The following is a 22,044-nucleotide window of genomic DNA, read 5'->3' as shown; positions in this document are numbered from 1 at the left end:
GACATGATAGATCTCTTTGAGGTGTCTTTTTCGCGAGGATCTGGATGTTCCTCCGCCTGCAAAACCTCCGTTTATCATGTGTATGTGCCTTTCAGGGGTTCGCAGGGTCTGTTCGGCCCGATCCTCGTTATCTCCCCTCCTTCTCTTTTTGGTCTCTTCTCCTTTTTCCGCTATGTATCTGTCGAGTTTTCCTTCTCTGGCTAGCTTTTCTATAACATTCTTCAGGTCGTGGCAGTCATTAGTAGAATGACCGTAGAGCTTGTGGTATTCACAGTATTCGGACCGATCTCTCCCCGCTCTCTTGTGTTTTAAAGGTCGGGGCGGTGGGATTTTTTCGGTGTGGCATACTTCTCTGTAGACGTCTACCAGGGAAACTCGGAGGGGAGTGTAGCTATGGTACTTCCGTGGTTTGTCCGAGTTGGACTCTTCTTTCTTTTTCTGTTCTCGATCTCGGTCTCGGAGTGGGTAGGTTGATTCCTTCCTAGAAGAGTCTCTTAGCTGGGAGGTTTCCTCCATGTTGATATATTTTTCTGCCCGCTCTTGCACCTCGTATAAGGAGGTCGGGTATCGTTTGGATAGGGATTGGCTAAATGGTCCTTCTTTTAGGCCGTTTGCTAGTCCCATGATGGCTGCTTCAGTGGGCAAGTGTTGTATGTCCAGGCAGGCTTTGTTGAATCGCTCCATGTATTCTCGGAGAGTTTCTTGGTTACCCTGTTTGATCCCGAGTAGACTGGGGGCATGTTTTGCCTTGTCCTTTTGAATAGAGAACCTTGTTAGGAATTTTTTGGTTAGGTCCTCGAAGCTGGAGATTGATCCTGGTGGCAGGTTGTCGAACCACTTCATGGCCGACTTGGTGAGAGTGGTGGGGAAGGCTTTGCACCGAATCGCGTCGGAGGCGTCGACCAGGTACATTCTGCTTCGGAAGTTGCTGAGGTGGTGACTTGGGTCGGTGGTGCCGTCGTAGAGATCCATATCAGGTGGTTTGAAGTTTCGCGGTACCTTCTCCTTCATGATCTCTTGCGTGAAGGGATCATGGTTGTTTTCGGGGGTGGTGCCGCGTTCCGTCCGGTCTTTCAACTCGGCCTCTATCTTCCGCAGCTTTTCTTCTAACTCTCTGCGCTTGCGAGCTTCCCTTCTCAAATCTTGTTCAGTTTCTTTCTGCTTTTTTATGTCCTCTTCGAGTTGTTTTAGTCGGTTTTGCTGTGCCCGTACTGCTTCTAGAATTTCTGAGCTCTCTTCTTTTTCGGGATTTTGTGGATTTTTCTTTGGAAGTGATGTCTTTGGGCGATTCTGTTTGTTTCCTCCTGGAGTGCGTGGTGATAGAGGGCTGTCCGGTCGTTCTCCGGTGTCAATTTCCTCTTCTTGTTCTGATGTAGCGTGGTTATTGTTGGGAGGGTCGTCCGCCATGGTAAAGGGATGACTTCCAGGGTCCCCGGCAACGGCGCCAATGTTCCGAGGGTTACCTGAAACGTGTAGCTCGGTCGTCTGGCAAGACCCGAGGTAGGGGTTCCGTGACCCGAGCTTGGTGTGCTGAGCGGCTGGGGGTTGTACCTGCAATGACACTCCGATGCTTAAGTTAGCATGGGTCCAAGCAGATATTGAGTAGAATTAGAGTATGAGTTATACCTGGGTGCTCCAGTGTATTTATAGTGGTTGGTCGTGATCTTCCCTGGATAAGATATTCTTATCTTATCTTATCTTTGGGAGTCTTATCTCTATCTTTTGTGGAACCGCCTTTCCTAGGCCTTTTTCGGCCTTTAGGTTTTGGGCTTCGTTCCTTTTGATGGGCCTTCTTCTTTATTTGTCCGAGGTCCGACCTTAGGCGTGGGCCTTTGGGACGAGGTCGGACCTTCTGCGAACTTCCCGAGTTTGGAGAGCTCGGTCAGGGTATGAACAGTTTGTTTGTATAGGACTTATTATTTTTGATTTTCAATACTAAAATATTATATATTATATTTATTACTTTATTTATGAGTTATATAACATTTTATTTATGGGTTATGATTTTTTGTTGTTGTAAAAATTTTAAACAAAAAATCATTTGTTTAATATAGTAAAAACGACGATTGAAATTGTCTTTTTAAACGATAAAAATGTCACTGTTAGGGTTAAAATGGCGGTTCAAAAATGACATTTTAACCAATCAAAAGACAGTCTGTAAGGGTAAAAATGACGGTTTAAACATGCCATTTTAACTGACTGAAACGTCACTATTAAGGTAAAAATGGCGGTTCAAAAACGTCATTTTAACCGACCAAAATATCACTCTGTGAGGGTAATAATGGCGGTTTAAACCGCCATTTTAACCCAACCTTAAACTGCCATGCGGTTTGAACCGCCGTTTTAACCCTAGAAAATTGTGGCAATTTTCAGAAAATCGCCGTAATAACCAAAATGGCGCTCTGAATTACGGTGCTTTTCGAAACCGCCGTACTTAGTAATAATAGCGGCTCAAACTGCCATAATTGCCCCAAAAAACCGCCATTTTTACCAAATTTTTTTGTAGTGACAGGAGGATACCTTTTAGGCTATGCAACGCTCCAGCAACCTTCCAAAGGTGTATGCTCTCCATTTTCTCTGACATGGTAGAAAAATTCTTAGAGGTCTTTATGGATGATTTCTCTGTCTTTGGTAACCCTTTTGATACTTGTCTGCAACATCTAACCCTTATTTTGAAAAGATGCCAAAAAACTAATTTGGTGTTAAATTGGAAAAAATGCAATTTCATGGTACCAAAGGGTATTGTTCTTGTAGATACGGTTTCAAGCAAGGGTATAGAAGTTGATAGAGCTAAAATAGATATCATAGATAAGCTTCCTACACCTGTCAATGTAAAAGCAGTGAGAAGTTTTCTTGGCCATGCTGGATTTTACAGAAGATTCATCAAGGATTTTTCAAAAATAGCCAAACCACTAAGCAATTTGCTAGTCATTAACAATCCTTTTGTCTTTGATGATAATTGTAAGAATGCCTTTGAAACTTGAAAAAGAAACTCACTACAGCACCAATCATTACGCCCTCAGAATGAGGACTTCCTTTTGAATTAATGTGTGACGCAAGTGATGTTGCAATTGGTGCTGTATTGGGACAAAAGAAAGATAAGCTGCATCATGCTATATACTATGCAAGCAAGGTGTTGAATGAGGCACGAAAAAATTACACCACCACAGAAAAAGAGCCTTTGGCAATTGTGTATGCATTTGACAAATTTAGACAATACTTGATTGGTTCAAAAGTTGTAGTGTATACTGATCATGCTGCCCTCAAGTACCTTATGTCTAAACAGGATGCCAAGCTAAGACTTATCAGGTGGGTGCTTTTTGGTGCACAAAATTGTGATCTCTACTTTTTTATAACTCAAACAATCTCCGGTAATGGCTCCAAAAACTTGGTGCTCAATACCATGGTCTAAACATAATTTCACAACTTCGCACAACTAACCAACAAGTGCACTGGGTCGTCCAAGTAATAAACCTTACGCGAGTAAGGGTCGATCCCACGGAGATTGTTGGTATGAAGCAAGCTATGGTCACCTTGTAAATCTCAGTCAGGCAGATTCAAATGGTTATGGATGATTTATGAATAAAACTTAAAACAAGGATAGAGATACTTATGTAATTCATTGGTGAGAATTTCAGATAAGCGTATGGAGATGCTTTGTCCCTTCCGTCTCTCTGCTTTCCTACTGTCTTCATCCAATCCTTCTTACTCCTTTCTATGGCAAGCTGTATGTTGGGCATCACCGTTGTCAGTGGCTACAGTCCCGTCCTCTCAGTGAAAATGTTCAACGCACCCTGTCACGGCACGGCTAATCATCTGTCGGTTCTCAATCAGGTTGGAGTAGAATCCATTGATTCTTTTGCATCTGTCACTAACGCCCAGCCTTCAGGAGTTTAAAGCTCATCACAGTCATTCAATCATTGAATCCTACTCAGAATACCACAGACAAGGTTTAGACCTTCCGGATTCTCTTGAATGCCGCCATCAATTCTAGCTTATACCACGAAGATTCCGATTAAGGGATCCAAGAGATATCCACTCAATCTAAGGTAGAACGGAGGTGGTTGTCAGGCACACGTTCATAGGTGAGAATGATGATGAGTGTCACGGATCATCACATTCATCAAGTTGAAGAACAAGTGATATCTTAGAACAAGAATAAGCTGAATTGAATAGAAGAACAATAGTAATTGCATTAATACTCGAGGTACAGCAGAGCTCCACACCTTAATCTATGGTGTGTAGAAACTCCATCGTTGAAAATACATAAGAACAAGGTCTAGGCATGGCCGTGAGGCCAGCCCCCATGATCTAAGATAGCATAAGACTAAAGATAGCTACCCAGATGAGAATACAATAGTAAAAGGTCCTATATGTAGAGAACTAGTAGCCTAGGGTTTACAGAAATGAGTAAATCTCATAAAAATCCACTTCCGGGCCCACTTGGTGTGTGCTTGGGCTGAGCATTGAAGCTTTCATGTGTAGAGACTTTTCTTGGAGTTAAACGCCAGCTTCTATGCCAGTTTGGGCGTTTAACTCCCATTCTTGTGCCAGTTCCGGCGTTTAACGCCGGGCAGTTTTGAGCTGATTTGAAACGCCAGTTTGGGCCATCAAATCTCGGGCAAAGTATGGACTATTATACATTGTTGGAAAGCCCAGGATGTCTACTTTTCCACGCCATTGAGAGCGCGCCAATTGGACTTTTGTAGCTCCAGAAAATCCACTTCGAGTGTAGGGAAGTCAGAATCCAACAGCATCTGCAGTCCTTTTCAGTCTCTGAATCAGATTTTTACTCAGGTCCCTCAATTTCAGCCAGAAAATACCTGAAATCACAGAAAAATACACAAACTCATAGTAAAGTCCAGAAAAGTGAATTTTAACTAAAAACTAATAAAAATATAATAAAAACTAACTAAAACATACTAAAAACATACTAAAAATAATGCCAAAAAGCGTATAAATTATCCGCTCATCACTTTTGCTACAAGAATTTGACATTGAAGTGAAGGATAGGAAAGGAAGAGAGAACCAAGTTGCAGACCATTTGTCAAGACTACCACAAGAGACTAACCAAGATAAACCACGACCAGTGAATGAGAAATTCCCAGATGAACATCTTCATCAAGTCCAACAGGCACCCTGGTTTGCTGACATTGCAAATTACAAGGTGGGAAGAAAGATCCCTAAGAGTTCACCAAGCAACAAGTGAAGAAGCTGCTTAATGAAGCCAAGAAATTCATGTGGGATGAGCCCTTCCTATTCAAGAGGTGTCCAGATGGAATGATCAGAAGGTGGTCCTGGAAAGTGAAATGAAAGGCATACTATGGCACTGTCATTTTTCAGCATATGGTAAACACTTTGGGCCAGAAAGAATAGTTTCTAAAGTCCTTCAAAGTGGATTCTATTGGCCAACCATATTCAAGGATGTTAGAGAATTTTTGCACCAATGTAATAAATGTCAACGAGCTGGAGGACAAACAAAGAGGAATGAAATGCCTCAAAACTTCATTTTGGAAGTAGAATTGTTTGATCTCTGGGGTATAGATTTCATGGGGCCCTTTCCCCCATCCTATTCCTTCAAATACATTCTGGTCGCAGTGGAATATGTCTCCAAGTGGGTAGAGGCCATCGTAACAACTACATGTGATGCACCAATTTTTCTTCAATTTCTCAAGAGACACATTTTTACCAGATATGGGGTGCCTAAGGGTCTTATTAGTGATGGTGGTAGCCATTTTGTAATAGACAAATGGAAAAATTGCTCCACAAATATGGGGTAATTCATAAAGTGGCCACACCATACCACCCTCAAACTAATGGGCAGGCTGAATTGGCAAATAGGGAGCTAAAGAGAATTTTAGAGAAGACAGTTGGGGTCACAAGGAAAGACTGGGCAAGAAAGCTGGATGATGCCCAGAGAACCGCATTCAAAACTCCAATTGGAAAGTCACCCTTTCAGCTTATTTATGGCAAATCCTGTCACCTTCCTGTGGAACTCGAACATAAAGCCTTCTGGGCCACCAAGTTCCTCAATCTTGACTCCCAAGCAGCAAGAGAGAAAAGGTTGTTGAAACTCAATGAATTGGATGAATTCAGGTTGGAAGCTTATGAGAATGCTAAGATATACAAGGAGAGAGCCGAAAGATGGCATGACAAGAAAATCTAAAGAAGAGAGTTTGAACTAGGGTAACAAGTGCTATTATACAACTCTAGACTCAAGATTTTTCCTGGGAAACTCAAGTCTAAATGGACTGGCCCCTATCTGGTAACTAAGGTTTTCCCACATTGGAGCCTTGAACTTCTGAATGAAGCTACAAAGAATACATTCACAACAAATGGTCATAGAGCTAAGCATTACTTGGGAGGACCCTGGAACAAGGAGGAGAGCATTCATGAACTGAGTTGAACAACAATGAAGGATGTCAAGCTAATGACATTAAAAGAGCGCTTGTTGGGAGGCAACCTAACCAGAGGTAGTTTTCTTTTCTTAGCTATTTCAATAAAAGGGTTAAGTAGATTTATCTGTATTGCAAGGAGTTAAGTTTGGTGTTGCGCACCAAAATAATTCAAGGGTGAAGGAAGGATGCTAATTTTGGTGTTCCACCAAAGATCTTATTAAAACACATTTTAACCCTCAGCATGATCAGTCACTAGCTCCAAACAATCAGGAAAACTACTTAATTATTGTTTGCTTTCTAGTTTATAGTTTGTTTTTCTCTAATAGAAGCACAAGGTTTCATGTGTGTGATTAATCTGATGCATAACAGAAAGTTGCAAGGAACCAAGTTTGGTTTTCACACAACAAAGTAAGTTCAAAAGCCTACCACCATGCATGCATGATAACCATATTTCAAGTGCTTAGAGAACAAGCAACTTCCAATAACTTTGCAGGAAGTCAATCAATCTCTTGAAGGAATTATACACTATCATCCAAGGACACTAAGAAGGATACAAAGGCTATGAATGATGATGACAAAGGAAGGCTAGAAGATGCCACCAAGAGGTTGTATTGTTACTTAATTCCCTCTAATTTGAAGTTCTCTAAATTTGAAGTCTAAATGTACCTTGCTTATTAGTTTAATTTGATTACATTCTCTTTGATTACTGTCTTTCAAATATCATTTAAAGTGTTCTAGTCTGAGTGTCTGATTCATTTCCATCTGCTTGAATTCATGTCTTGTCCCTTTCGCTTTAATAAAAGAAAAAAAAATGTTGAAACAGAAAGTGAAATTGTCAATTTGATAGGAATGAGAATAAAGTTCAGTGGTGGTATATATGTTTGATTGTTTAAGCAAGCTCACTAATAAAGGATAAATATTAGAATGTTCCTTTATAGTATAAACTTGGTTGCTGTTTGTGAAATCTTAATGAATAAATATCCTTAGAAAGAAGAAAAGGAAGAAAAACCAAGAATTGGCAACAAAAATGAAAGAAACAAAGAATAAAGCTAAACACCAATAGCTTGGACCTTAAGACATATTCCTGTGGTGCTTTTTGTGCTGGGATCTACTTGGACAATTAGGTTCTTAGGAGTATTTTAAAACTTGGTAACTTGGGTTAACTAACCCGAGATTATCAACCAAAAGTCCACTATCAAGAGCAACCTAGCTACAAAGCATTTAGTAACCCAAAGAGGTGCTGGGCATCAATGCTCTTAAGAAGAATTGTAAGCCAAGTGTCTGTGGTGAATATGTGTTGACTGAAAAACAAAGCTAAAAAGATGCTACAACAAATAACACTAAGTTGCAATTGAGAATAAGTTTCTCGGTAGAAGAAAAACAAAAAAAATCAAACACCAAGGATGGGTAAATAACAAGGTTCACAGCAGCAACCCATAGTTAACACTTAAAGGGACACTTCAAACCTGGAAACTAATAAAAGTAGAGCTTCAAATACATTCTGCATGAAACCCCAAGAACTCAGGCTGAATGCTTTCAAATAAGGACAAGTATGCTTTTGGGATTTATTGTATAATCTCTTCTTTTTATCCTATTTTGTTTTCAGTTGCTTAGGGACAAGCAACAATTTAAGTTTGGTGTTGTGATGAGCGGATAATTTATACGCTTTTTGGCATTATTTTTAAGTAGTTTTTAGTATGTTTTAGTTACTTTTTCGTATAATTTTATTAGTATTTATGTAAAAATCATATTTCTGGACTTTAATATGAGTTTGTGTGTTTTTCTGTGATTTCAGGTATTTTCTGGCTGAAATTGAAGGACTTGAGCAAAAATCTGATCCAGAGGCTGAGAAAGGACTGCAGATGCTGTTGGATTCTGACCTCCCTGTACTCGAAGTGAATTTTCTAGAGCTACATAAAACCAATTGGTGCGCTCTTAATTGCCTTCGAAAGTAGACATCTTGGACTTTCCAGAAATGTATAATAGTTCATACTTTTCCCGAGATTTGATAGCCCAAACTGGCGTCAAAACGCCCACCAAAGACCCTTTTCTGGCATAAAACGCCAGAACTGGCACCAAAGCTGGAGTTAAACACCCAAACTGGCACCAAAGCTGGTGTTTAACTCCAAGAATGACCTATGCACGTGAAAGCTTCAATGCTTAATTCAGTTAAGTCAAGACTGAAGGGGTAACCCGTGACAATCACCCATTATCTTCAGTAATCGCTTAGCCAAGATCCGTGTGCCTGACAACCACAAAGCGGTCTACATGATGTTCAACGTAGTCATTGGATGCCAGCTTGAGTATATTCTCTTGGGTCTCTAATCAAAGATTCACATTGTCTCTCCTGACAACAGAGCATCTAAATTTGAGATTAGAACCTTCATGGTATAGGCTAGAATAATAGACAGCATTCCTGAGATCCGAAAAGTCTAAACCATGTCTGTGGTATTCTGAGTAGGATCTGGGAAGGGATGACTGTGAAGAGCTTCAAACTTGCGAATGTTGGGCGCAGTGACAGTGTGCAAAAGGACAATGGTTCTATTCCGACGCTAGCAAGAACCGACAGATGATTAGCCTTGCGGTAGCTGTGCCTGGTATTTTTCATCCAAGACGAGAAATCTGACAGTTTATTAGCCGTACAGAAATTGTAGCTGGACCATTTTCACTGAGAGGATCCTACAGCTTGCCATGGAAGGGAGCACGCATGATTGGATGAAGGCAATAAGAAAGAAGAGGTTCAGAGGCAACAAAGCATCTCCAAACGCTTATTTGAAATTTCTACCAATAAATTACATAAGTATCTCTATCTTATTTTATGTTTTATTTATCTTTTAATTATCAAAACCTCATAACCATTTGAATCCGCCTGACTGAGATCTACAAGGATGACCATAGCTTGCTTCAAGCCGACAATCTCCGTGGGATTGACCCTTACTCACGTAAGGTATTACTTGGACGACCCAGTGCACTTGCTGGTTAGTTGCAACGGAGTTGTGAGAAGTGTGAATCACGATTCCGTACACCAGTACTACGCTCTATTTCAAAGAACGCTACACTCTCCATTGACGTGCATGCGTACAGGACGCTTATGCGTAGGGAAAGCATTTTGGAAGACCCACGCGTACGCATGCAAGATGCGTACTGATGAGCGGATAATTTGTACGTTTTTTGGCATTGTTTTTAGTATGTTTTTAGTAGTTTGAGTTGAGTTTTTAGTATATTTTTCTTAGTTTTTAGTTAAAATTCACTTTTCTGGACTTTACTATGAGTTTGTGTGTTTTTCTATGATTTCAGGTATTTTCTGGCTGAAATTGAGGGACCTGAGCAAAAATCTGATCCAGAGACTGAAAAGGACTGCAGATGCTGTTGGATTCTGACCTCCCTGCACTCGAAGTGGATTTTCTGGAGCTACAGAAGCCCAATTGGCGCGCTCTCAACGGCGTTGGAAAGTAGACATTCTGGGCTTTCCAGAAATATATGATAGTCTATACTTTGCCCAAGATTTGATGGCCCAAACCGGCGTTCAAAGTCACCTTCAGATTTCCCAGCGTTAAACGCCGGAACTGGCACCTAAATGGGAGTTAAACGCCCAAACTGGCATAAAAGCTGGCGTTTAACTCCAAGAAGAGTCCCTACACGAAAAATGCTTCATTGCTCAGCCCAAGAACACACCAAGTGGGCCCGGAAGTGGATTTTTATGTCATTTACTCATCTCTGTACACCCTAGGCTACTAGTTCTCTATATATAGGACCTTTTACTATTGTATTTTCATCTTCTGATCTTTGGAATCTTTTGTTCTTTAGATCTTTTGGTCACTTTGGGAGGCTGGCCTCACGGCCATGCCTAGACCTTGTTCTTATGTATTTTCAACGGTGGAGTTTCTACACACCATAGATTAAGGTGTGGAGCTCTGCTGTACCTCGAGTATTAATACAATTACTATTGTTCTTCTATTCAATTCAGCTTGTTCTTGTTCTAAGATATTCATTCGCACTCAAGAACTTGATGAATGTGATGATTATGTGACGCTCATCATCATTCTCACTCATGAACAAAGTGACTGACAACCACTCTTGTTCTACAAGCAAACGAGGCTCTAATGTTTATCTCTTGGATTCCTGATAACACGATGCATGGTTGATCGCCTGACAACCGAGCGCTCGCCTGACAAACGAGCCAGCCATTCCGTGAGATCAGAGTCTTCGTGGTATAGGCAAGAACTGATGGCGGCATTCAAGAAAATTCGGAAGGTCTAACCTTGTCTGTGGTATTCTGAGTAGGATTCAATGATTGAATGACTGTGACGTGCTTCAAACTCCTGAGGGCGGGGCGTTAGTGACAGACGCAAAAGAATCACTGGATTCTATTCCGGCCTGATCGAGAACCGACAGATGGATAGCCGTGCCGTGACAGGGTGCGTTGAACATTTCCACTGAGTGGATGGGAGGTAGCCACTGACAACGGTGAAACCCTTGCATAAGCTTGCCATGGAAAGGAGTAAGAAGGATTGGATGAAGACAGTAGGAAAGCAGAGAGACGGAAGGGACAGCATCTTCATACGCTTATCTGAAGCTCTCACCAATGATATGCATAAGTATCTCTATCTTTATCTTTATGTTTTATTCATCATCTATACCCATTTGAGTCTGCCTGACTAAGATTTACAAGGTGACCATAGCTTGCTTCATACCAACAATCTCCGTGGGATCGACCCTTACTCGCGTAAGGTTTATTACTTGGACGACCCAGTGCACTTGCTGGTTAGTTGTGCGAAGTTGTAGTGATCACAATTTCGCGCACCAAGTTTTTGGCGCCGTTGCCGGGGATTGTTTCGAGTATGGACAACTGACGGTTCATCTTGTTGCTTAGATTAGGTATTTTTCTTCAGAGTTCTTAAGAATGAATTCTAGTGTTTCATGATGATCTGTTGAAGTCTGGCCGGCTGTGAAGCCATGTCTAATCTTATTGGACCGAGGTTTCAACTGATCATCACAAGAGCTTGTTGATTTCTATCAATCTTGCTGTTGGAGCAATGATCTGCTGAGGCTTGGCTGGCCATTGGCCATGTCTAGTGTTTTGGACCGAAGCTTTCTTTGAAAGCTTGGCTGGTTGTGAAGCCATGTCTAATTCCTGGACCGGAGTCTTAGACTAGCATTGCAATGATTCCTGGAATCCAAATTAAGAATTCTGAAACCTTTATTTTCTATTTTCATATAATTTTCGAAAAAGCACAAAAAAATTACAAAACCATAAAAACCAAAAAAATATTTTATGTTTCTTGTTTGAGTCTAGTGTCTTATTTTAAGTTTGGTGTCTTTCATGCATTGTTTATTTGATCTTGGTTCTATTTTCAAGTCAATAGTACAGGGAACTGAAGATTCAGAACATGCAGCAGAGGAATTATACAGAAAAAGCTGGGCGTTCAAAACGCCCAGTGAAGAAGGACAGACTGGCGTTTAAACGCCAGCCAGGGTGCCTGGTTGGGTGTTTAACGCCCAAAAAGGTAGTGCATTGGGCGTTAAACGCCAGAATGTGCACCATTCTGGGCGTTTAACGCCAGAATGGCACAAGGGGGAGGATTTTGTTATCAAATCAATTTTTTTCAAGTTTTCAAAGTTTTTCGAAATCAAATCTTTTTCAAATCAAATCTTTTCAATCAAATGTTTTCAAAATCAATTTCTTTCCTTTTTCAAAGATACTTGCTAACAATTAATGATTTGATTGAACATTTCAAGTATGTTGCCTTTTCTGTTGAGAAAGGTTTAATGTTTGAATCATATCTTTTCTTGTTAGGCAAGTCATTAATTTTTAAAATCAAATCTTTTTAAAATTGTTTTCAAATCATATCTTTTCAATCATATCTTTTTAATCACATCTTTTTCAAAAATAGTTTTCAATCATATCTTTTTAAACTCTAATTTCAAAATCTTTTTCAAAAATTACTTGATTTCTTTCCCACTCTTGGTTTTCAAAAATCAATTAAAGTTTTTCAAAATGTTTTCAAAATCTTTCACTTAATTTTCGAAAATTTCTTCCTCCCTTCTCACATCCTTCTATTTATGGAGTACCACTCCTTCTCAATGCACAATTCGAACTCTCTCTGACTAAGTTCGAACTCTTCTCCTTCTTCCTTCTATTTTTCTTCTTCTCTGACACCTCAAGGAATCTCTACACTGTGACATAGAGGATTCCATATTTTCTTGTTCTTTTCTCTTTCATATGAGCAAGAGCAAGGACAAAGGCATTCTTGTTGAAGCTGACCCTGAACCTGAAAGGACCTTGAAGCGAAAGCTAAGAGAAGCTAAGGCACAACTCTCTACAGAGGACCTAACAGAAATCTTCAAGGAAGAAGAAACCATGGCAGCCGAAAACAACAACAATGCCAACAATGCAAGGAAGGTGCTGGGTGACTTTACTGCACCTACTCCCGACTTCTATGGGAGAAGCATCTCTATCCCTGCCATTGGAGCAAACAACTTTGAGCTTAAGCCTCAATTAGTTTCTCTAATGCAACAGAATTGCAAGTTCCATGGACTTCCATTGGAAGATCCTCATCAGTTCTTAGCTGAATTCTTGCAAATCTGTGACACTGTCAAGACTAATGGGGTTGACCCTGAGGTCTACAGACTTATGCTATTCCCTTTTGCTGTAAGAGACAGAGCTAGGACATGGTTGGACTCACAACCTAAAGAAAGCCTGGACTCATGGGAAAAGCTAGTCAATGCCTTCTTGGCAAAGTTCTTTCCACCTCAAAAATTGAGTAAGCTTAGAGTGGAAGTCCAAACCTTCAGACAGAAGGATGGAGAATCCCTCTATGAAGCTTGGGAAAGATATAAACAATTGATCAGAAAATGTCCATCTGACATGCTTTCTGAATGGAGCATCATAGGTATTTTCTATGATGGTCTCTCTGAACTATCCAAGATGTCTTTGGATAGCTCTGCTGGAGGATCTCTTCATCTGAAGAAGACGCCTACAGAAGCTCAAGAACTAATTGAAATGGTTGCAAATAACCAATTCATGTACACTTCTGAAAGAAATCCTGTGAACAATGGGATAAGTCAGAAGAAAGGAGTTCTTGAGATTGATTCTCTGAATGCCATTCTGGCTCAAAACAAGATATTGACTCAACAAGTCAATTTGATTTCTCAAAGTCTGTCTGGAATGCAAAATGCACCAAGCAGTACTAAGGATGCTTCATCTGAGGAAGAAGCTTATGATCCTGAGAACCCTTCAATGGAAGAGGTGAATTACCTAGGAGAACCCTATGGAAACACCTATAATTCTTCATGGAGAAATCATCCAAATTTCTCATGGATGAATCAAGAGAGACCTCAACAAGGTTTCAACAACAATAATGGTGGAAGAAACAGGTTTAGCAATGGCAAGCCTTTTCCATCATCTTCTCAGCAACAGACAGAGAGTTCTAAGCAGAACACCTCTGACTTAGCAACCATGGTCTCTGATCTAATCAAAACCACTCAAAGTTTCATGACTGAAACAAGATCCTCCATTAGGAATTTGGAGGCACAAGTAGGACAGCTGAGCAAGAAAGTTACTGAACTCCCTCCTAGTACTCTCCCAAGCAATACAGAAGAAAATCCAAAAGGAGAGTGCAAGGCCATCAACATGGCCGAATTTGGAGAGGAGGGAGAGGAAGTGAACGCCACTGAGGAAAACCTCAATGGGCGTGCACTGACCTCCACTGAGTTCCCCAATGAGGAACCATGGGAATCTGAGGCTCAAAATGAGACCATAGAGATTCCATTGGACTTACTTCTGCCTTTCATGATCTCTGATGAGTATTCTTCCTCTGAAGAGGAAGAGTATGTCACTGAAGAGCAAGTTGCTAGATACCTTGGAGCAATCATGAAGCTAAATGACAAGTTATTTGGTAATGAGACTTGGGAGGATGAACCCCCTTTGCTCACCAAAGAACTGGATGACTTGTCTAGGCAGAAATTACCTCAAAAAAGACAAGATCCTGGGAAGTTTTCAATACCTTGTACCATAGGCACCATGACCTTCAAGAAGGCTCTGTGTGACTTAGGGTCAAGTGTAAACCTCATGCCTCTCTCTGTAATGGAGAAGCTAGGGATCTTTGAGGTGCAAGCTGCAAGAATCTCACTGGAGATGGCAGACAATTCTAGAAAACAAGCTTATGGACTTGTAGAGGATGTTCTGGTAAAAGTTGAAGACCATTACATCCCTACTGATTTCATAGTCCTAGAGACTGGGAAGTGCATGGATAAATCTATCATCCTTGGCAGACCCTTCCTAGCCACAGCAAGGGCTGTGATTGATGTTGATGGAGGTGAACTGATCATTCAAGTGAATGAAGAATCCTTTGTGTTTAAGACTCAAGGATACCCCTCTGTCACCATGGAGAGAAAGCATGAAGAGCTTCTCTCAAATCAGAGTCAAGCAGAGCCCCCACAGTCAAACTCTAAGTTTGGTGTTGGGAGGCCACAACCAAACTCTAAGTTTGGTGTTGAACCCCCACATTCAAACTCTAAGTTTGGTGTTGGGAGGTTCCAAGATTGCTCTGAGTATCTGTGAGGCTCCATGAGAGCCCTCTGTCAAGCTACTGACATTAAAGAAGCGCTTGTTGGGAGGCAACCCAATGTTCTATTTTATCTATTTTCTTTTGTTATTTTATGTTTTTTGTAGGTTGATGATCATAAGAAGTCACAAAATCAATTGAAAAAGCAAAAATAGAATAAAAAACAGGAAGAAAAACAGCACACCCTGGAGGAAGAACCTACTGGCGTTTAAACGCCAGTAAGGCAGCAGGTGGGCGTTTAACGCCCAGTCTGGCACCATTCTGGGCGTTTAACGCCAGAAAGGGGCACCAGACTGGCGTTAAACGCCAGGAAAGGGCAAGAACCTGGCGTTAAACGCCAGAAATGGGCACCAGCCCGGCGTTTAACGCCAGAATTGGCTAAAAACGTGGTTTTTCGTGCCATTTGGTGCAGGGATGACTTTTCCTTGACACCTCAAGATCTGTGGACCCCACAGGATCCCCACCAACCCCACCACTCTCTCTTCTTCTTCACCCATTCACCAATCACCTCAAGACCTCTTCCCCAAAAACCCTTCACCTATCAAATCCCATCTTTCTCTTCACCACTCACATCCATCCTTCATAAAACCCCACCTACCTCACCCTTCAAATTCAAACCACTTTCCCTCCCAAACCCACCCATACATGACCGAACCATGAGCCCCTCCTCTCCTATAAAAACCCTTCTTCACCCCTTCATTTTCACACAACCTAAACACCACTTCTCCCCCTCTTTGGCCGAACACAAAGCCATTCCCTTCTTCCTCATTTCTTCTTCTTCTACTCTCTTCTTTCTTCTTTTGCTCGAGGACGAGCAAACCTTTTAAGTTTGGTGTGGTAAAAGCATTGCTTTTTGTTTTTCCATAACCATTTATGGCATCCAAGGCCGGAGAAACCTCTAGAAAGAGGAAAGGGAAGGCAAAAGCTTCCACCTCCGAGTCATGGGAGATGGAGAGATTCATCTCAAGGGTGCATCAAGACCACTTCTATGGAGTTGTGGCCTTGAAGAAGGTGATCCCCGAGGTCCCTTTCTCACTCAAAAAGAGTGAATATCCGGATATCCGACATGAGATTCGAAGAAGAGGTTGGGAAGTTCTCACCAACCCCATTCAACAAGTCGGAATCTTAATGGTTCAAGAGTTCTATGCCAATGCATGGATCACCAAGAACCATGATCAAAGTGTGAACCCAGATCCAAAGAATTGGCTTACTATGGTTCGGGGGAAATACTTGGATTTTAGTCCGGAAAATGTAAGGTTGGCATTCAACTTGCCCATGATGCAAGGAGATGAACATCCTTACGCTAGAAGGGTCAACTTTGATCAAAGGTTGGACCAAGTCCTCACTGACATCTGTGAAGAGGGCGCCCAATGGAAGAGAGATTCAAGAGGGAAGCCGGTTCAACTAAGAAGGCATGACCTCAAGCCCGTGGCTAGAGGATGGTTGGAGTTTATCCAACGCTCAATCATTCCCACTAGCAACCGGTCCGAAGTTACTCTAGACCGGCCATCATGATTCATAGCATCATGATTGGAGAAGAAGTGGTAGTTCATGAGGTTATAGCCCAAGAACTCTATAAGGTGGCGGACAAGTCCTCTACCTTAGCAAGGTTAGCCTTTCCTCATCTCATTTGTCACCTCTGTTATTCAGTTGGAGTTGACATAGAGGGAGACATCCCCATTGATGAGGACAAGCCCATTACTAAGAAGAGGATGGAGCAAACAAGAGACCTCTCTCATCATGAGATCCCTGAGATGCCTCAAGGGATGCACTTTCCTCCACAAGACTATTGGGAGCAACTGAACACCTCCCTAGGAGAATTGAGTTCCAACATGGGACAACTAAGGGTGGAGCACCAAGAACATTCCATCCTCCTCCATGAAATTAGAGAAGATCAAAGAATCATGAGAGAGGAGCAACAAAGACAAGGAAGAGACATTGAGGAGCTCAAGCACTCCATAAGATCTTCAAGAGGAAGAACAAGCCGCCATCACTAAGGTGGACCTGTTCTTTAATCTCCTTGTTCTTTATTTTCTTGTTTTTCAAAAATTTATGCTTTATGTTTGTCCATGTTTGTGTCTTATGATCATTAGTGTCTTAGTGTCTATGCCTTAAAGTTATGAATGTCCTATGAATCCATCACCTTTCTTAAATAAACAATGTTCTTAATTGAAAAAGAGAAGAATTGCATGAATTTTGAATTTTATAACAGATTGATTATTTTGATGTGGTGACAACACTTTTGTTTTTTGAATGTATGCTTAAACAGTGCATATATCTTTTGAATTTGTGGTTCATGAATGTTGGCTCTTGAAAGAATGATGAGAAAGGAGACATGTTACTGAGGATCTGAAAAATCATAAAAATGATTCTTGAAGCAAGAAAAAGCAGTGAACACAAAAAAAAAACGAAAAAAAAGAAAAAAGAAAGAAAAAGAAAGAAATAAAGTTGTGATCTAAGGCAAAAAGAGTGTGCTTAAGAACCCTGGACACCTCTAATTGGGGACTTTAGCAAAGCTGAGTCACAATCTGAAAAGGTTCACCCAAATTATGTGTCTGTGGCATGTATGTATCCGGTGGTAATACTGGAAGACAGAGTGCTTTGGGCCACGGCCAAGACTCAATAAGTAGCTGTGTTCAAGAATCATCATACTTAACTAGGAGAATCAATAACACTATCTGGATTCTGAGTTCCTAAAGAAGCCAATCATTCTGAATTTCAAAGGATAGAGTGAGATGCCAAAACTATTCAGAAACAAAAAGCTAAAAGTCCCGCTCATCTAATTGATACTGATCTTCATAGATGTTTTTGGAATTAATTGCATATTCTCTTCTTTTTATCTTATTTGATTTTCAGTTGCTTGGGGACAAGCAACAATTTAAGTTTGGTGTTGTGATGAGCGGATAATTTGTACGCTTTTTGGCATTGTTTTTAGTATGTTTTTAGTAGTTTGAGTTGAGTTTTTAGTATATTTTTATTAGTTTTTACTTAAAATTCACTTTTCTGGACTTTACTATGAGTTTGTGTGTTTTTCTGTGATTTCAGGTATTTTCTGGCCGAAATTGAGGGACTTGAGCAAAAATCTGATCCAGAGACTGAAAAGGACTGCAGATGCTGTTGGATTCTGACCTCCCTGCACTCGAAGTGGATTTTCTGGAGTTACAGAAGCCCAATTGGCAAGCTCTCAACGGCGTTGCAAAGTAGACATCCTGGGCTTTCCAGCAATATATGATAGTTCATACTTTGCCCAAGATTTGATGGCCCAAACTGGCGTTCAAAGTCACCTTCAGATTTCCCAGCGTTAAACGCCGGAACTGGCACCTAAATGGGAGTTAAACGCCCAAACTGGCATAAAAGCTGGCGTTTAACTCCAAGAAGAGTCTCTATACGAAAAATGCTTCATTGCTCAGCCCAAGCACACACCAAGTGGGCCCGGAAGTGGATTTTTATGTCATTTACTCATCTCTGTACACCCTAGGCTACTAGTTCTCTATATATAGGACCTTTTACTATTGTATTTTCATCTTCTGATCTTTGGAATCTTTTATTCTTTAGATCTTTTGATCACTTTGGGAGGCTGGCCTCACGGCCATGCCTAGACCTTGTTCTTATGTATTTTCAACGGTGGAGTTTCTACACACCATAGATTAAGGTGTGGAGCTCTGCTGTACCTCGAGTATTAATACAATTACTATTGTTCTTCTATTCAATTCAGCTTGTTCTTGTTCTAAGATATTCATTCACACTCAAGAACTTGATGAATGTGATGATTATGTGACGCTCATCATCATTCTCACTCATGAACAAAGTGACTGACAACCACTCTTGTTCTACAAGCAAACGAGGCTCTAATGTTTATCTCTTGGATTCCTGATAACACGATGCATGGTTGATCGCCTTACAACCGAGCGCTCGCCTGACAAACGAGCCAGCCATTCCGTGAGATCAGAGTCTTCATGGTATAGGCAAGAACTGATGGCGGCATTCAAGAGAATCCGGAAGGTCTAACCTTGTCTGTGGTATTCTGAGTAGGATTCAATGATTGAATGACTGTGACTTGCTTCAAACTCCTGAGAGCGGGGCGTTAGTGACAGATGCAAAAGAATCACTGGATTCTATTCCGGCCTGATCGAGAACCGACAGATGGATAGCCGTGCCGTGACAGGGTGCGTTGAACATTTCCACTGAGAGGATGGGAGGTAGCCACTGACAACGGTGAAACCCTTGCATAAGCTTGCCATGGAAAGGAGTAAGAAGGATTGGATGAAGACAGTAGGAAAGCAGAGAGACGGATGGGACAGCATCTTCATACGCTTATCTGAAGCTCTCACCAATGATATGCATAAGTATCTCTATCTTTATCTTTATGTTTTATTCATCATCTATACCCATTTGAGTCTGCCTGACTAAGATTTACAAGGTGACCATAGCTTGCTTCATACCAACAATCTCCGTGAGATCGAGCCTTACTCGCGTAAGGTTTATTAGTTGGGTGTGGTCAGCGTTCTCAGGCCAAGAGTGCTACGCTCTCTTTGAACGAGCGCCTACCATACTTTCAGAAATTGGAATTTGAATTTGGTCACCGACGCGCACGTGTTCAAGACGCGTACGCGTGGGTGTGGCAATTGTGATGGTTTGCGCAAACGCGTACATGGAGTAGCAGTGCAGATTGGATAATTTGGAATCCACGCGTACGTGTAGGTGACGCGTATGCGTGGGGAGCGCTCATGACGCGAGTGCTATGCTCATTTAGAGAGTGCTACCCAAAGACGCCCACGCATATATAATACGTGCAAGCATGGCAAAAACTGAAGATAGCGATGACGCGCACGTGTATGCTACGCGAACGCGTGGATGTGCAAAAATGGCAAGGGTTTTCCTGGAAGCAGCATATTGTACCTGTTAAGACTCATTCTGACTTGCTTTGACCAAGGCCAAAAAGCCCAATCCAAGTACTTGATGACTGAAGTGGAAAGTGTATAAATAGACAAGAATTTGATTTCATTGGGGAGTTTTTTTTAGAGTTCTTTCTTTAGTTAATTAGTAATTAGATCTGAGGGAGTGAAGGACCCAAATTGGGAAGCTCTGCACTCAATTTCAATTTTACTTTTTTTGTTCTTCATCTTCTGCAATTTTTCTTTTTCTGTTTTTGTACTAAGCAATGATGAACTAAACCCCAATTTTATTAGGGGGAAGAGTGATAAACCACTATTTTATGGTTTATATTGTGTTTTATTGAGTGGTTTTATCAAGCTTTTCACCCACTTATTCAGATGATTTGCATGTATTTACAATTCCTTTCTAAAAATATCCTATGATTAATAACTTGCTTCCTAAGGACCTTTTTGTTGTATATTTTTATCTTCCTTCGTACCATTCGATGCCGTGATCTGTATGTTAAGTGTTTTAGGCTTCATATGGCAGGAATGGCGTAAGAAATGAAGAGGAAGGATGCAAAATTGGAAGGAACACAAGGAACTGAGGAGATGACCAGCGAGAAGTCACGCGGTCGCATGGCTCACGCGACCGCGCGAAATAGAAGGAATTACCGTGACACGCTCGCGTGCCTGACGCGACCGTGCGGATTGGAAGTTGCACGAACGACGCGAAAGCATGGACGACGCGCACGCGTGGTACGAGAAATGCTGAGTGATGCGAACGCGTGGACGACGTGGACGCGTGACGAGCGCGATCTGCAGAATTACAGAAGTCGCTGGCACAGATTCCGGGCCGCATTTCAACCTAATTTTCAGCCCAGAAACACAGATTAAAGTCCAGGAATATGCAGAGACTCAGGACATCAATTCATTCATATCATAATTCACTTTTCATAATTTAGATGTAGTTTTTAGAGAGAGAGGTTCTCTCCTCTCTCTTAGGATTTAGGATTAGGATTTCTATTAGGATTAGGATTGTTTCTTCATACCAGGTTCAATAATTTATGTTTCTCTTCTATTTTTGTTTATTCTGAAGCTTTTATTTATTAATGACTCATGTTGCCAAATTGGCTTATGAACCATTCATGTTATGATTTTCTTAACTAATACACATTGAGGTATTTCAGACTTATATGTTATGAATGATTTGGCTTTATCCAGTTTATTTTCATTCGAGTATATTTTCTTCCTTTTTGGCTTTGGTTGATTAATTGGTAACTCTTGAGTTATCAAACTCATTGTTGACTGAAAATTGGAATTGTTCAAGAATTAATTCGAGTTCCAATAACTCTAGCCTTTCCCAAGGAAAGATTAGGACCTGAGGAATCAAAAATTAATTCGTCCACTTGACTTACCTTCATAGTTAGAAGTTGACTTAGTGGGAGAAAAATCCAATTCTCATCACAATTGATAAGGATAACCGGGATAGGACCTCCAGTTCTCATACCTTGCCAAAAGCTTTATTAGTTATTATTTTAACGACTTGTTATTTTACATTACTTGTTCAACCCTTTTCAAAACCCCAAAATATACTTTTCCATAACCAATAATAAATCATACTTCCCTGCAATTCCTTGAGAAGACGACCTGAGGTTTGAATACTTCGGTTAATTATTTTTATTGGGTTTGTTACTTGTGACAACCAAAACGTTTGTAAGAAAGGACTCTTGTTGGATTAGACGCTATACTTGCAACGGGAATTTATTCTGAATTTTAAACCACGCAAAAGTTCTCTCTTCAAAATGGCGCCGTTGCCGGGGAATTGCAAACGTGTGCCTTATTATTGGTTATTGTAAATATTTTTCTTTTACTTGTTTATTTGTTTCTTCTCTTCCCTCCTCATTTCTGATAACTACTATGAATTCTCACCCCTCTCGCTTTGAGTTTAGTTCTAATTTTGTTGCAAGGAATGGAAGCTATAACAGGGCTATCCATCAAGGTCTAGGCAATCAAAGATGGATGGAGCCAAGAGGATCTGAACAACCCTTTAGGCAACAACACCCTCCTAGATATCACAGACAAGGACCATTTTACAATGCATGCTAAACTAATAGATATGGTGGACCCCCTTATAGCTACCAACAAGCTCCACCCTGTGCTCAGAGACCATCCTCTCAACATAACTTTGAACCACCACACTCA

General features: G+C 41.0%; 1 non-coding gene across 1 annotated transcript; it reads right to left on the bottom strand.

Moving 5' to 3' along the window:
• Window positions 1-13,164: 13,164 nt before the first annotated feature.
• Window positions 13,165-13,268, bottom strand: LOC130971671 (small nucleolar RNA R71). The gene has a single exon (XR_009082880.1). It is a non-coding gene; the product is annotated as a small nucleolar RNA R71 (small nucleolar RNA).
• Between the last annotated feature and the right edge of the window lie 8,776 nt (window positions 13,269-22,044).

Source organism: Arachis stenosperma, chromosome 3 (genome assembly GCF_014773155.1).
Source record: "Arachis stenosperma cultivar V10309 chromosome 3, arast.V10309.gnm1.PFL2, whole genome shotgun sequence".
Taxonomy (NCBI): Eukaryota; Viridiplantae; Streptophyta; class Magnoliopsida; order Fabales; family Fabaceae; genus Arachis; species Arachis stenosperma.
This window is presented reverse-complemented; position numbering and strand designations above follow the sequence as displayed.